The sequence below is a fragment of the Erythrolamprus reginae genome, chromosome 10 (genome assembly GCF_031021105.1).
Source record: "Erythrolamprus reginae isolate rEryReg1 chromosome 10, rEryReg1.hap1, whole genome shotgun sequence".
Classification (NCBI taxonomy): domain Eukaryota; kingdom Metazoa; phylum Chordata; class Lepidosauria; order Squamata; family Dipsadidae; genus Erythrolamprus; species Erythrolamprus reginae.
Genome location: NC_091959.1, coordinates 11,750,364 through 11,762,863, shown reverse-complemented (window position 1 = coordinate 11,762,863; position 12,500 = coordinate 11,750,364). Strand labels below are relative to the sequence as shown.

Below are 12,500 nucleotides of genomic sequence, written 5' to 3'. Positions count from 1 at the left end.
TGAAGGACTCGTTCTTGTGAAATATTTCTGGACTCTCTCGATTGTATTAATGTCTGATCTGCAATGGGGGTTCCATACAGGTAAGCTGTATTCTAGAATTGGTCTAACAAATGTTTTGTATTGTGTTTTATAATAAGGTTTTTAGATAGTTAGATAATTGGTGTTTTAGATAATTGGATAGAAACATAGAAGTCTGACGGCAGAAAAAGACCTGACGGTCCATCTAGTCTGCCCTTATACTATTTTCTGTATTTTATCTTAGGATGGATATATGTTCATCCCAGGCATGTTTAAATTCAGTTACTGTGGATTTATCTACCACGTCTGCTGGAAGTTTGTTCCAAGGATCTACTACTCTTTCAGTCAAATAATATTTTCTGGCGTTGCTTTTGATCTTTCCCCCAACTAACTTCAGATTGTGTCCCCTTGTTCTTGTGTTCACTTTCCTATTAAAAACACTTCCCTCCTGGACCTTATTTAACCCTTTAACATATTTAAATGTTTCGATTATGTCCCCCCTCTTCCTTCTGTCCTCCACAATAGGATTATTGTGCTTTTTAGATAAATTTAGATTGTTTTAATTACTAGATTTCTAATATGTTTTATGTTGTTCCTGTTGTACACCACCCTGAGTCTGCAGAGAAGGGCAGTATAGAAATCTAAGTAATGAATAATAAATAAATCCTATCTGTTGGTTTTTCATGGCAGGGAGATCAACTTCCACAGGTAGGGTGCCTGAACAGTCACTACTGATCTGTGCAAGACAGAGAGCGAGATGAATACCTGTTTTCCAAGAGTATGACTTTTTCTTGTTGAGTCTAGCAAAAGTTCCTCGAAGTCTCATGTTGGAAGAGAAGGCCCACAGCAGCTTACACAAAATTAATCACCAGACAGGCTTAGAATTTTAAAAGCTATGAAACTAAAGATAAAGGGGTGAAGATTCAAGGCTACATGAGTTCCTATTGCCTCATCGTTCCCAAAACATCAACCAGAGATGAAGAGGGATTAGGTAAAGACATCATGCCCAAACTAGTTCCAAAAGGACAGAAAGATGAGTCAACCTTGAGATGGCCAGGAATCAAACTCCTGGCAATGTGAGCAGAGTTAGCAATGAAACCATTGGGAAGGAAAGAAGGAAGGAAGGAAGGAAGGAAGGAGGGAAGGAGGGAGGGAAGGAGGGAGGAAGGGAGGAAGGGAGGAAGGGAGGAAGGGAGGAAGGGAGGAAGGGAGGAAGGGAGGAAGGGAGGAAGGGAGGAAGGGAGGAAGGGAGGAAGGGAGGAAGGGAGGAAGGGAGGAAGGGAGGAAGGGAGGAAGGGAGGAAGGGAGGAAGGGAGGAAGGGAGGAAGGGAGGAAGGGAGGAAGGGAGGAAGGGAGGAAGGGAGGAAGGAAGAGCACTTAGACTTATATAACCGCTTTACAGTGCTTTATTTATTTATTTGTTTATTTATTTGTTTATTTATTTGTTGATTTGATTTGATTTGATTTGATTTGATTTGATTTGTATGCCGCCCCTCTCCGAAGACTCGGGGCGGCCAACAACAATATAAAAGACAATGTAAACAAATCTAATATTAAAAACAATCTAAAAAAACCCCCAATGTAAAGAACCACTCATACATACAAGTATACCATGTATAAATTCTATAAGCCTAGGGGGAAGGGAAATTTCAATTCCCCCATGCCTGACAACAGAGGTGTAGCTTATGAAAGGCAAGGAGGGTGGGGGCAACTCTGATATCTGGGGGGAGCTAGTTCCAGAGGGTCGGGGCCGCCACAGAGAAGGCTCTTCCCCTGGGTCCCGCCAAACGACATTGCTTAGTCGACGGGACCCGAAGAAGGCCAACTCTGTGGGACCTAATTGGTCACTGGGATTCGTGCGGCAGAAGGTGGTCTCGGAGATATTCTGGTCCGATGCCATGAAGGGCTTTATAGGTCATTACCAACACTTTGAATTGTGACCGGAAATTGATCGGCAACCAATGCAGACTGCAGAGTCTTGGTGTAACATGGGCATATTTGGGAAAGCCCATGATTGCTCTCACAGCTGCATTCTGCACGATCTGAAATTTCCGAACACTTTTCAAAGGTAGCCCCATGTAGTTTACAGAGTCAGCCTATTGCACCTAACAATCTGGGTCCTCATTTTACCCACCCTCGGAAGGATGGAAGGCTGAGTCAACCTTGAGCCAGTGAGAAATCAAGTATCCCCATTGTTTATGTAATATAATTAATCAATAATTACGGCAAGTTGTGGTCCAATCAACAACATTCTTTTTGTCAATAACTGTATATACTCACTTTTTAACAATATTTTTTTTAATTCGTAGGGCGGTATTCTTTGCCTTAATGTGAAAGACCACTGGCCCCCAGATATCAACAACCAGAAAACCATGGGTCTAAACCAACAAAAACATTTTTTAAAAGCTAATTACAGAGTAATTCCCCCAGCAGTCTCTTAACAAAATATTGCTCTTCTCTGTACTTGTTATAGCTGATTATTGATTTAATTCCTAACTGTGAGCCAATTCAAGTTGAGCTATGGTTCTTTGCTGATTTCATCCCATTCCCTTTCTCTTTATTTGAATTTGGCTTCGCAGTATAGTCAAATATAATGCACAGATTTGATGAAAGCTGACAGCTAGTAAATCAAATATTATTTTTCTAGTAAACAATAGGCCAGCTCAAACTACTTTAAACTCCTTTTCCCATGGGATGAATTATTTGAACTGGCTGGAGTTTAAGTCAACAGTGTGGAAACTGATTTAGTCAAATGGTTATGAAGAAAGACGTGACGGCACAAATGAGAACTTTGATCATCGTCTATGGCAAATTAGATTTTTTTGGGGAACTGGAAGTCCTTCAGAACAATTGGCTCTTATCTACTGAAACAAAAAATGCCATAGCAGGAGTACAACTCCTGTTGGAAAGATTATGGAGGAGGCTGAGATAAAATTTGGTCCTACAATTCTCATTCCATACTTGTAAGAGAAAAGAAGACTCGCTGAAATTATTGGAACCCTTAAGTAAACATACTTAGGGCTGTGTTGGCCAAAGGCCATGTTGGCAGGGGAGTTAGTGCTGAAAACATAATCATACTCCTTGGTTCCTGCAAAGATAAATATACCAAATAGGGCTAAGAATTAAGGAAGAAAGCTTCAGGTAGAATGGGAGATATAGCCCTTCCCTGTCTTTGTCCCATACTTCTGGATTACAAATCAATATGAAAAAAATATATGAAATTAACTAAATCAACAGCGTACCAAAAAAATCAATATAAAATGTTTTATCGGTGGCATTTAGCCCCGAATAGATTGGCTAAAATATATCCAAATTGCAATCAGGCTTGCTGGAAATATAAGAAAGAGCAGGGTACCTTCTTTCATGCATGGTGGAGGTGTACCGAAGCCAAAAAAATATTAGAGTAGACACCATGGATGGTTGCAAGAAATGACAGAAACTGCCATTGAATTTACCCCAGAATTATTCCTGTTAGGTATCACAAGAAAAACATATCAAATATCAAATAACCTAAGTGCTAAAGCCCACTGCAATAATATCGCCAAAAAGGCTTCTAGAGTTGTTAAGCTGATCCTACGTAGCTTCTGCTCCGGCAATCTCACACTACACACTAGAGCCTACAAAACTTTTGCCAGACCCATCCTTGAATACAGCTCATCTGTCTGGAACCCATACCACATCTCGGATATCAACACCCTTGAAAACGTCCAAAGATATTTCACCAGGAGAGCCCTTCACTCCTCCACTCGAAACAGAATACAGACTAACAATCCTGGGTCTAGAAAGCTTAGAACTATGACACCTAAAACACGATCTAAGTATTGCCCACAAGATCATATGCTGCAACGTCCTACCGGTCAATGACTACTTCAGCTTCAACCGCAACAACACAAGAGCACGCAACAGATTCAAACTTAATATTAACCGCTCCAAACTTGACTGTAAAAAATATGACTTTAACAATCGAGTTGTCGAAGCGTGGAACTCATTACCGGACTCAGTAGTGTCAACCCCTAACCCCCAACATTTGTCCCTTAGACTATCCACGATCAACCTCTCCAGGTTTCTAAGAGGTCAGTAAGGGGCGTGCATAGTGCGCTAGTGTGCCTTTCGTCCCCTGTCCAATTGTCTTTCCTTTATCTCATATATCATATATATTTTCTTCCTTTCATATATCTTCTCCTCTATTTTTACATATTATCTTTATATATATTACTTCATGTCTATTCTCTTCCATATGTATTGTGTATTGGACAAATGAATAAATAAATAATAAATAAACATACCCAAGAAATATTAAATACTTATTACTACACATTGTAATGGCAGCAAGAGTTATATACCCCCAAAAATGGAAAGACTCAAAGACACCAGGAGATAAGGCAATAATTAAAATATATATACGAGTCTGCAGAGATGGACTGACTAACCATGGAATTGAATAACAAAAAGGATTCAGATTACGATTCCACCGATTCATGCCACCGGTTCATTTCATCCTGTGCCACATGCCTTCATGCACGTGCATATCCAGTGCCGAAAACTCAGCTTCTGCACATGCACAGAAGCAAAAATTAGCTTCTACGTATGCGCAGAAGCCAAAAACAAGATGGCGGCACCCTCAGACCAGCAACCAGCTCCATGATGTCACTACCAGTTTACTACCGGTTATAAACAACCTGTTACGTAGAACTGGTAGGAACCCACCTCTGGATAGATGGTAAGTGATGGATAGATGATAAGGAGGGAGGGAGGGAGAGAAAGAGAAGGGGGGAGAGAGAGAGAGAGAGAGATGACAGATAGATAAAATGAGATTGGCTGCCTCAATATCAGAATAAATGTATTACAGTGATACCTCGTCTTACAAACGGCTCGTCATACAAACTTTCGAGATACAAACCCGGGGTTTAAGATTTTTTTGCCTCTTCTTACAAACTATTTTCACCTTACAAACCCACCGCCGCCACTGGGATGCCCCGCCTCCGGACTTCCGCTGCCAGCGAAGCGTCCGTTTTTGCACTGCTGGGATTCCCCTGAGGCTCCCCTCCATGGGAAACCCCACCTCCGGACTTCCGTGTTTTTGTGATGCTGCAGGGGAATCCCAGCAGGAGAATCCCAGTAGCGCAAAAACGGGCGCTTCGCTGGCAACGGAAGTCCAGAGGTGGTGTTTCCCAGCGAGGGGAGCCTCAGGGATATCCCAGTATCACAAAAACACAGAGGTCCGGAGGTGGGGTTTCGAGAACTTCGGTGTTTTTGCGATGCTGCGATTTCACTGATGCTCCCTTCACTGGGAAACCCTACCTCCGGACTTTCGTTGCCAGCAAAGTGTTCATTTTTGCGATGCTGGGATTCCCCTGCAGCATCGCAAAAACACAGAAGTCCGGAGGTGGGGTTTCCCATGGAGGGGAGCCTCAGGGGAATCCCAGCAGTGCAAAAACGGGCGCTTCGGCTGGCAAAAGGGGTGAGTTTTGGGCTTGCACACATTCATCGCTTTTCCATTGATTCCTATGGGAAACATTATTTCATCCTACAAACTTTTCACCTTAAGAACCTCGTCCCGGAACCAATTAAGTTTGCAAGACAAGGTATCACTGTATTATTGTAATCGTTAATATATAATTGTAACAAAAAGTCAGTATTGTTGATAGATAAGCATGCTGTTCTGTACAAAGAACAAAACCCTGCCTTGAGAAATCAACAACCTATTTTTTCCCCCCAAGACAAAGAGAAAACAAAATGCAAGCAAGGTTACACAAAGAATCATTTTCCAATTTGGATACACTTAAACCAAACTGAATGATTAGTGCAAAAAAGCTTTAGGGGCAGGAACAAAGAGGCTGTAAAAGTTTAATTATAACACAGCTGTCAAGGGCCTCTTTCTTTCTTATATCTGACGTCTGCGGAGTGAGCTGCCCAAAATTCTAAGAAGTTGCATAAAATAACAGATTTGTGTTGTTTATTTTAAAATCAGCGGCCAATTTATTGTAATTTGTTATGAAATTTTCCAGGAATTCAGCAGTTGTATCCATCTATGCCTTGCTAAAAGTACCTTCATTTGGCCAGGATTAATACAAACATACAGTACTGTACATTTATTTATTTATTATTTATTACTTAGATTTGTATGCCGCCCCTCTCCGAAGACTCGGGGCGGCTCACAACATGTAAAAAACAAATCATAAGCAATCAGACAATTTAAAATATTTAAATATTTAAAAAACCCCATATGCTAACAGTCACACACACAGACATACCATGCATAAATTAAACGTGCCCAGGGGAGATGTTTCAGTTCCCCCATGCCTGACGGCAAAGGTGGGTTTTAAGGAGTTTACGGAAGGCAGGAAGAGTAGGGGCAGTTCTAATCTCCGGGGGGAGTTGGTTCCAGAGAGTCGGTGCCGCCACAGAGAAGGCTCTTCCCCTGGGGCCCGCCAACCGACATTGTTTAGTTGACGGGACCCGGAGAAGGCCCACTCTGTGGGACCTAATCGGTCGCTGGGATTCGTGCGGCAGGAGACATACTTACTATCCATGCATACATGTGTGCATACAGACAGACAGAAAGAAAGACAGACAGACAGAGACAGACAGACAGACAGACAGACAGACAGACAGACAGTCCAGATAAGCAATACTGTATAACCAAAGAGATTAAAAGCATATGTTAAGGGATAGGAACTGTATGAATTGAATGGAAAGAAGGAATAGAAAGAAGGAGAGAGGGAGGGAGAGACAGAAAGGGGAAGGAAGGGAGGGAGGGAGGATTGGATGGAAAGAAGGAATAGAAAGAAGGAGAGAGGGAGGGAGAGACAGAAAGAGAAAGAAAGGGAGCGAGGGAGGAGGATTGGATGGAAAGAAGGAATAGAAAGGAGAGAGGGAGGGAGAGGCAGAATGGGGAAGGGAGGGAGGGAGGATTGGATGGAAAGAAGGAATAGAAATAAGGAGAGAGGGAGGGAGAGACAGAAAGGGGAAGGAAGGGAGCGAGGGAGGGAGGGAGGGAGGATTGGATGGAAAGAAGGAATAGAAAGAAGGAGAGAGGGAGGGAGAGACAGAAAGAGGAAGAAAGGGAGTGAGGAAGGGAGGGAGGGAGGATTGGATGGAAAGAAGGAATAGAAAGAAGGAGAGAGGGAGGGAGGCACAGAAAGGGGAAGAAAGGGAGGGAGGGAGGATTGAATGGAAAGAAGGAATAGAAAGAAGGAGAGAGGGAGGGAGGCACACAAAGAGGGAAGAATGATATGTTGGTGTATAAAACAAGTAAACACTGAGTAGTAGTTCTTTTTTTTTCATGGTTTCCATTGTTCTTTCTCTTTCTATATTCTTGAATCTCTGATAGCCTTTCAGTCCTGGGCCGTAGGGTCTTCTCTTCTCTTTCCTTTTGCCAACGATGCCTAATGCATTGCGGGGCACCGTCTCCATCCCTCTGCAAGAGGGTTGGGCGTGGGTTATGTCTTGCTTAACCAGCCAGTGGGAAATGGGAGTCTGCCAAGCATCTTGGCCTCCTGCCTGGCACCATGTTTCTGATGGGAACTTCAGAAGCCAAGAGAAGCACAGCTCTGTTTTCCTTTCACTGACATCTCAAATCTCCAGGGTTCCCCAGAAATCAAGTCGGTCTCGTTCCTGGTGAGAAATCGCACAGAGCAGTGAGGACAAACCTTCTTTGGTCCGCCTGCCAAAAGGGTGTGTGTATGTGAGTGATTATGATCCCCTTACATAGAGCGCTGGTGAGACCACATTTGGAGTACTGTGTTCAGTTCTGGAGACCTCACCTACAAAAAGATATGGACAAAATTGAACGGGTCCAAAGACGGGCTACAAGAATGGTGGAAGGTCTTAAGCATAAAACGTATCAGGAAAGACTTCATGAACTCAAATCTGTATAGTCTGGAGAACAGAAGGAAAAGGGGGGACATGATCGAAACATTTAAATATATTAAAGGGTTAAATAAGGTCCAGGAGGGAAGTGTTTTTAATAGGAAAGTGAACACAAGAACAAGGGGACACAATCTGAAGTTAGTTGGGGGAAAGATCAAAAGCAACGTGAGAAAATATTATTTGACTGAAAGAGTAGTAGATCCTTGGAACAAACTTCCAGCAGACGTGGTAGATAAATCCACAGTAACTGAATTTAAACATGCCTGGGATAAACATATATCCATCCTAAGATAAAATACAGAAAATAGTATAAGGGCAGACTAGATGGACCATGAGGTCTTTTTCTGCCATCAGACTTCTATGTTTCTATGTTTCTATGAGTGTGTGCGTGCTAGCACTCGTGCACATGCCCACGCCCATTCCCTCCACCCCCACATATGCACACACACCTCCTTTATAACTTTTATAACTGCCTGGTTCGGTTCTGCAACCCAACAAGACCGACACAGACTTCAGAGGAGAATCAGAATTGCAGAGAAAAAGCAATTGCTACCAACCTGCCTTCCATTGAGGACATGTAGACTGCACGAGTCAAAAAGAGGGTGGTGAAAATATTTACTGACCCCTCGCATCCTGGACACAAACTGCTTCAACTCCTACCCTCAAAACGTCCCTACGGAGCACTGCACACCAGAAAAACTAGACACAAAAACAGTCCCCCCCTCCCAACGTCATCTCTCTGCTAAACAAATAATTCTCTCAGCACTGACAAAACTATTCACTAAGGCTGCATTACTATTAGTCTTCTCATCGTTCCTATCTCCTCCCACTTAGAAATGTATGACTAACCTGTTGCTTGTCTCCTTACAATTAATATTGTTTCCTGGTTGCTTATTTGACCCCCATGACAATCATTAAGTGTGGAACCTCATGGTTGTTGACAAATGTATCTTTTCTTTGGAGTACACTGACTGCATATGAACCAAAGACAAATTCCTTGTGTGTCCAATCACACTTGGCCAATAAAGAATACTATTCTATTCTATTCTATTCTATTCTATTCTATTCTATTCTATTCTATTCTATTCTGGTCTGGTCTGTTCTATTCTACTCTACTCTAGTCTGTTCTGTTGTTCTATTCTATTCTATTCTAGTCTAGTCTAGTCTAGTCTGTTCTGTTGTTCTATTCTATTCTATTCTAGTCTAGTCTAGTCTACTCTACTCTACTCTAGTCTAGTCTAGTCTGTTCTGTTGTTCTATTCTATTCTATTCTACTCTACTCTAGTCTGTTCTGTTGTTCTATTCTATTCTATTCTATTCTAGTCTAGTCTAGTCTGTTCTGCTGTTCTATTCTATTCTAGTCTGTTCTGTTGTTCTATTCTATTCTATTCTACTCTACTCTAGTATGTTCTGTTGTTCTGTTCTATTCTATTCTATTCTACTCTAGTCTAGTCTAATCTGTTCTGTTGTTCTATTCTATTCTAGTCTATTCTAGTCTAGTCTAGTCTGTTCTGTTGTTCTATTCTAGTCTAGTCTATTCTATTCTAGTCTAGTCTGTTCTGTTGTTCTATTCTATTCTTTTCTATTCTATTCTATTCTATTCTATTCTATTCTAGTCTAGTCTAGTCTAGTCTGTTCTGTTCTGTTCTATTCTATTTTTGAACGTTGTAAATCAAGGATGACCTGTAGTTATAGCACTAGCACCGTTGAGCAGATGTTGATTTTAACAACAATCACTTTGCTTTGGGAAAGTATTTTCACAATACATTGTCATGCTTGAAAACCCTGGCTAGGATCATAGGTACATGAACACAAAAAGTTTCCCCACAAAAACTTAAGACAGGATAACTTTTTAATCAGCCCAGGGTAATTTCAAAAGCGTTTAAGTGCCAGCCCCGTAGGTTATCACAATGCAATTTTTTGCTTTCATTCTGGAAAAGGCCTTTTGAGCAAAGAATCCGCATTACAACTCCACTAGAAGACAGGCAATCTCGCGATAGTGGCCAACAGCAAAATCCCACGCAACAAATCAAGGAAGAGTCAAGGAAAAAACGTTGTCCGGGTTTGTGTGCCAGGGAAGTGATTGCATGCCAGTCCAAAAGAGACTATTTCAGAACCAATTCAAGAGCAAGCAGCGGAGCCAAAAACTATGCCAAATCATTGTTCCAGTGGTTTGTATCATTAGGCAAGAGGAATGTTGCTGTTTTAGAATTCAGCGTGGAAAATAACATATGGAAGGTACGCAGAATTCACTTGGTTGGCCTGGAGCGTATCATTTTTATTTTTATTTATTTATTTATTTTGTCCAATACATAATACACATTGAAGAGAAAGATATGTAATAATATAAGTAAAGGAAAGAATAGAAGAAAAGATATAAAAGTATAGGTGAACATATTTGAAAGGAAGAAAAGATAAATGAGATAAGGAGAGACAATTGGACAGGGACGAAAGGCACACTAGTACACTTATGCATGCCCTTTACTGACCTCTAAGGAACCTGGAGAGGTCAGTCTAAGGGGAAAATGTTGGGGGTTAGGGTTGACACTACTGAGTCCGGTAATGAGTTCCACGCTTCGACAACTCGGTTGCTGAAGTCATATTTTTTACAGTCAAGTTTGGAGCGGTTAATATTAAGTTTGAATCTGTTGCGTGTTCTTGTGTTGTTGCGGTTGAAGCTGAAGTAGTCATTGACAGGTAGAACGTTGCAGCATATGATCTTGTGGGCAATACTTAGATCGTGTTTTAGGCGACGTAGTTCTAAGCTTTCTAGACCTAGGATTGATAGTCTGCTTTCATAGGGTATTCTGTTTCGAGTGGAGGAGTGAAGGGCTCTTCTGGTGAAGTATCTTTGGACATTTTCAAGGGTGTTGATGTCCGAGATGTGGTATGGGTTCCATACAGATGAACTGTATTCAAGGATGGGTCTGGCAAAATTTTGTAGGCTCTGGTGAGTAGCGTGAGATTGCCTGAGCTGCGTAGGATTAGGTTAACAACTCTAGAAGCCTTTTTGGCGATATTGTTGCAGTGGGCTTTGGCACTTAGATCATTTGATATTAGTATTCCAAGGTCTTTTACTGAGTGGGGGTTGGCTGTGAGATTTTGTTTATTCAGTTTATATATGAGGTTCGGATTCTTTTTTCAGAGGATCCCAAGGGAATCAATTGCTTGCAGAATCAAATACAGGCAATCCGCGACTTACATCCACAATTAAACCCCAAAAATTTTAGACCTAAGTGAGCGATTTGTTAAGTGAGTTTTGATATGTCTTACAACTATTCTGGCCACAGTTGCTAAGCGAACCCCTGCACTTGTTAAGTTAGTGACGTGGTTGTTAAGTGAATCTGGCTGACCGCCTTGACTTTGCTTGTCAGAAGATCATCAAAGGGGACACTGCGACGGACATAAATGGAGGCTAAAACAACTGATGTTCCTATAGCAGTCTTCCAATATTTGAGGGTCTGCTACAGAGAGCGAGGGGGTCATGCTATTTTCCAAGGCACCTGAAGGCCAGACAAGGAATAATGGATGGAAACTGATCCAGGGGAGATTTAACTTTAACCATGATTAGGAGACTGGAGGCTAAAACATACGATAAATGGTTGCAGGAACTGGGCTTGGCTACTTTAGCAAAGAGAAGGACCAGGGGAGACGTGACAGCAGTGTCCCACTTCAGATCGTGCAGAACGCAGCCACGAGAGCCATCATGAGGCTTCCAAGATTCGCCCACGTTTCTTCAACACTCCGTGGTCTGCACTGGCTGCCGATCAGTTTCCAGTCACAATTCAAAGTGTTGGTCATGACCTTTAAAGCCCTACATGGCATTGGACCAGAGTACCTCCGGAACTGCCTGCTACTGCACGAATCCCAGCGACCAATAAGGTCCCAGAGAGTTGGCCTTCTCCGGGTCCCGTCGATTAAACAATGTCGTTTGGCGGGCCCCAGGGGAAGAGCCTTCTCTGTGGCGGCCCCGGCCCTCTGGAACTAACTCCCCCAGGAGATTAGAACTGCCCCCACCCTCTCTGTCTTTCATAAACTACTCAAGACTCACTTATACCGCCAGGCATGGGGGAGTTGAGACACCTTTCCTCCAGGCTTTTTTTATACTTTGTTTTATGTTTGATATGAATGTGCTGTTTGGTTTTTTAAAAAATAATGATAGGGTTTTATATGTTTTTTAATATTAGATTTGTTCCATTGCTATATTGTTTTTATTACTGTTGTGAGCCGCCCCGAGTCTTCGGAGAGGGGCGGCATACAAATCTAATCAATCAATCAATCAATAATTGAGGGGCTGCCACAGAGAGAAAGGGTCAAGCTATTCTCCAAAGCACGTGAAGGCCAGACAGGGAAAAATGGACGAAAACTGAACAAGGAGAGATTCAACCTAGAAATAGGGACAAACTTTTTGTTAGTGAGAAAAATCAACCAAGTTGCCTTCAGAAGTTGTGGGACCTTAATCACTGGAAGCTTTCAAGAAGAGACTGAACTGACATCTGTCAGAAATGGTGTAGGATCTTCTGTTTGGGCAAAGGGGTTGGACTAGACCAGGGGTAGGCAAAGTTGGCTCTTCTATGACTTGTGGACTTCAACTTCCAGAATTCTGAGCC

General features: G+C 42.2%; 1 protein-coding gene across 1 annotated transcript in view; it reads right to left on the bottom strand.

The window, feature by feature from the left end:
- The window catches only part of LOC139172808 (ADAMTS-like protein 3), a 183,230-nt gene that overhangs the window by 79,433 nt on the left and 91,297 nt on the right, over positions 1-12,500 (bottom strand). The window lies entirely within an intron of this gene.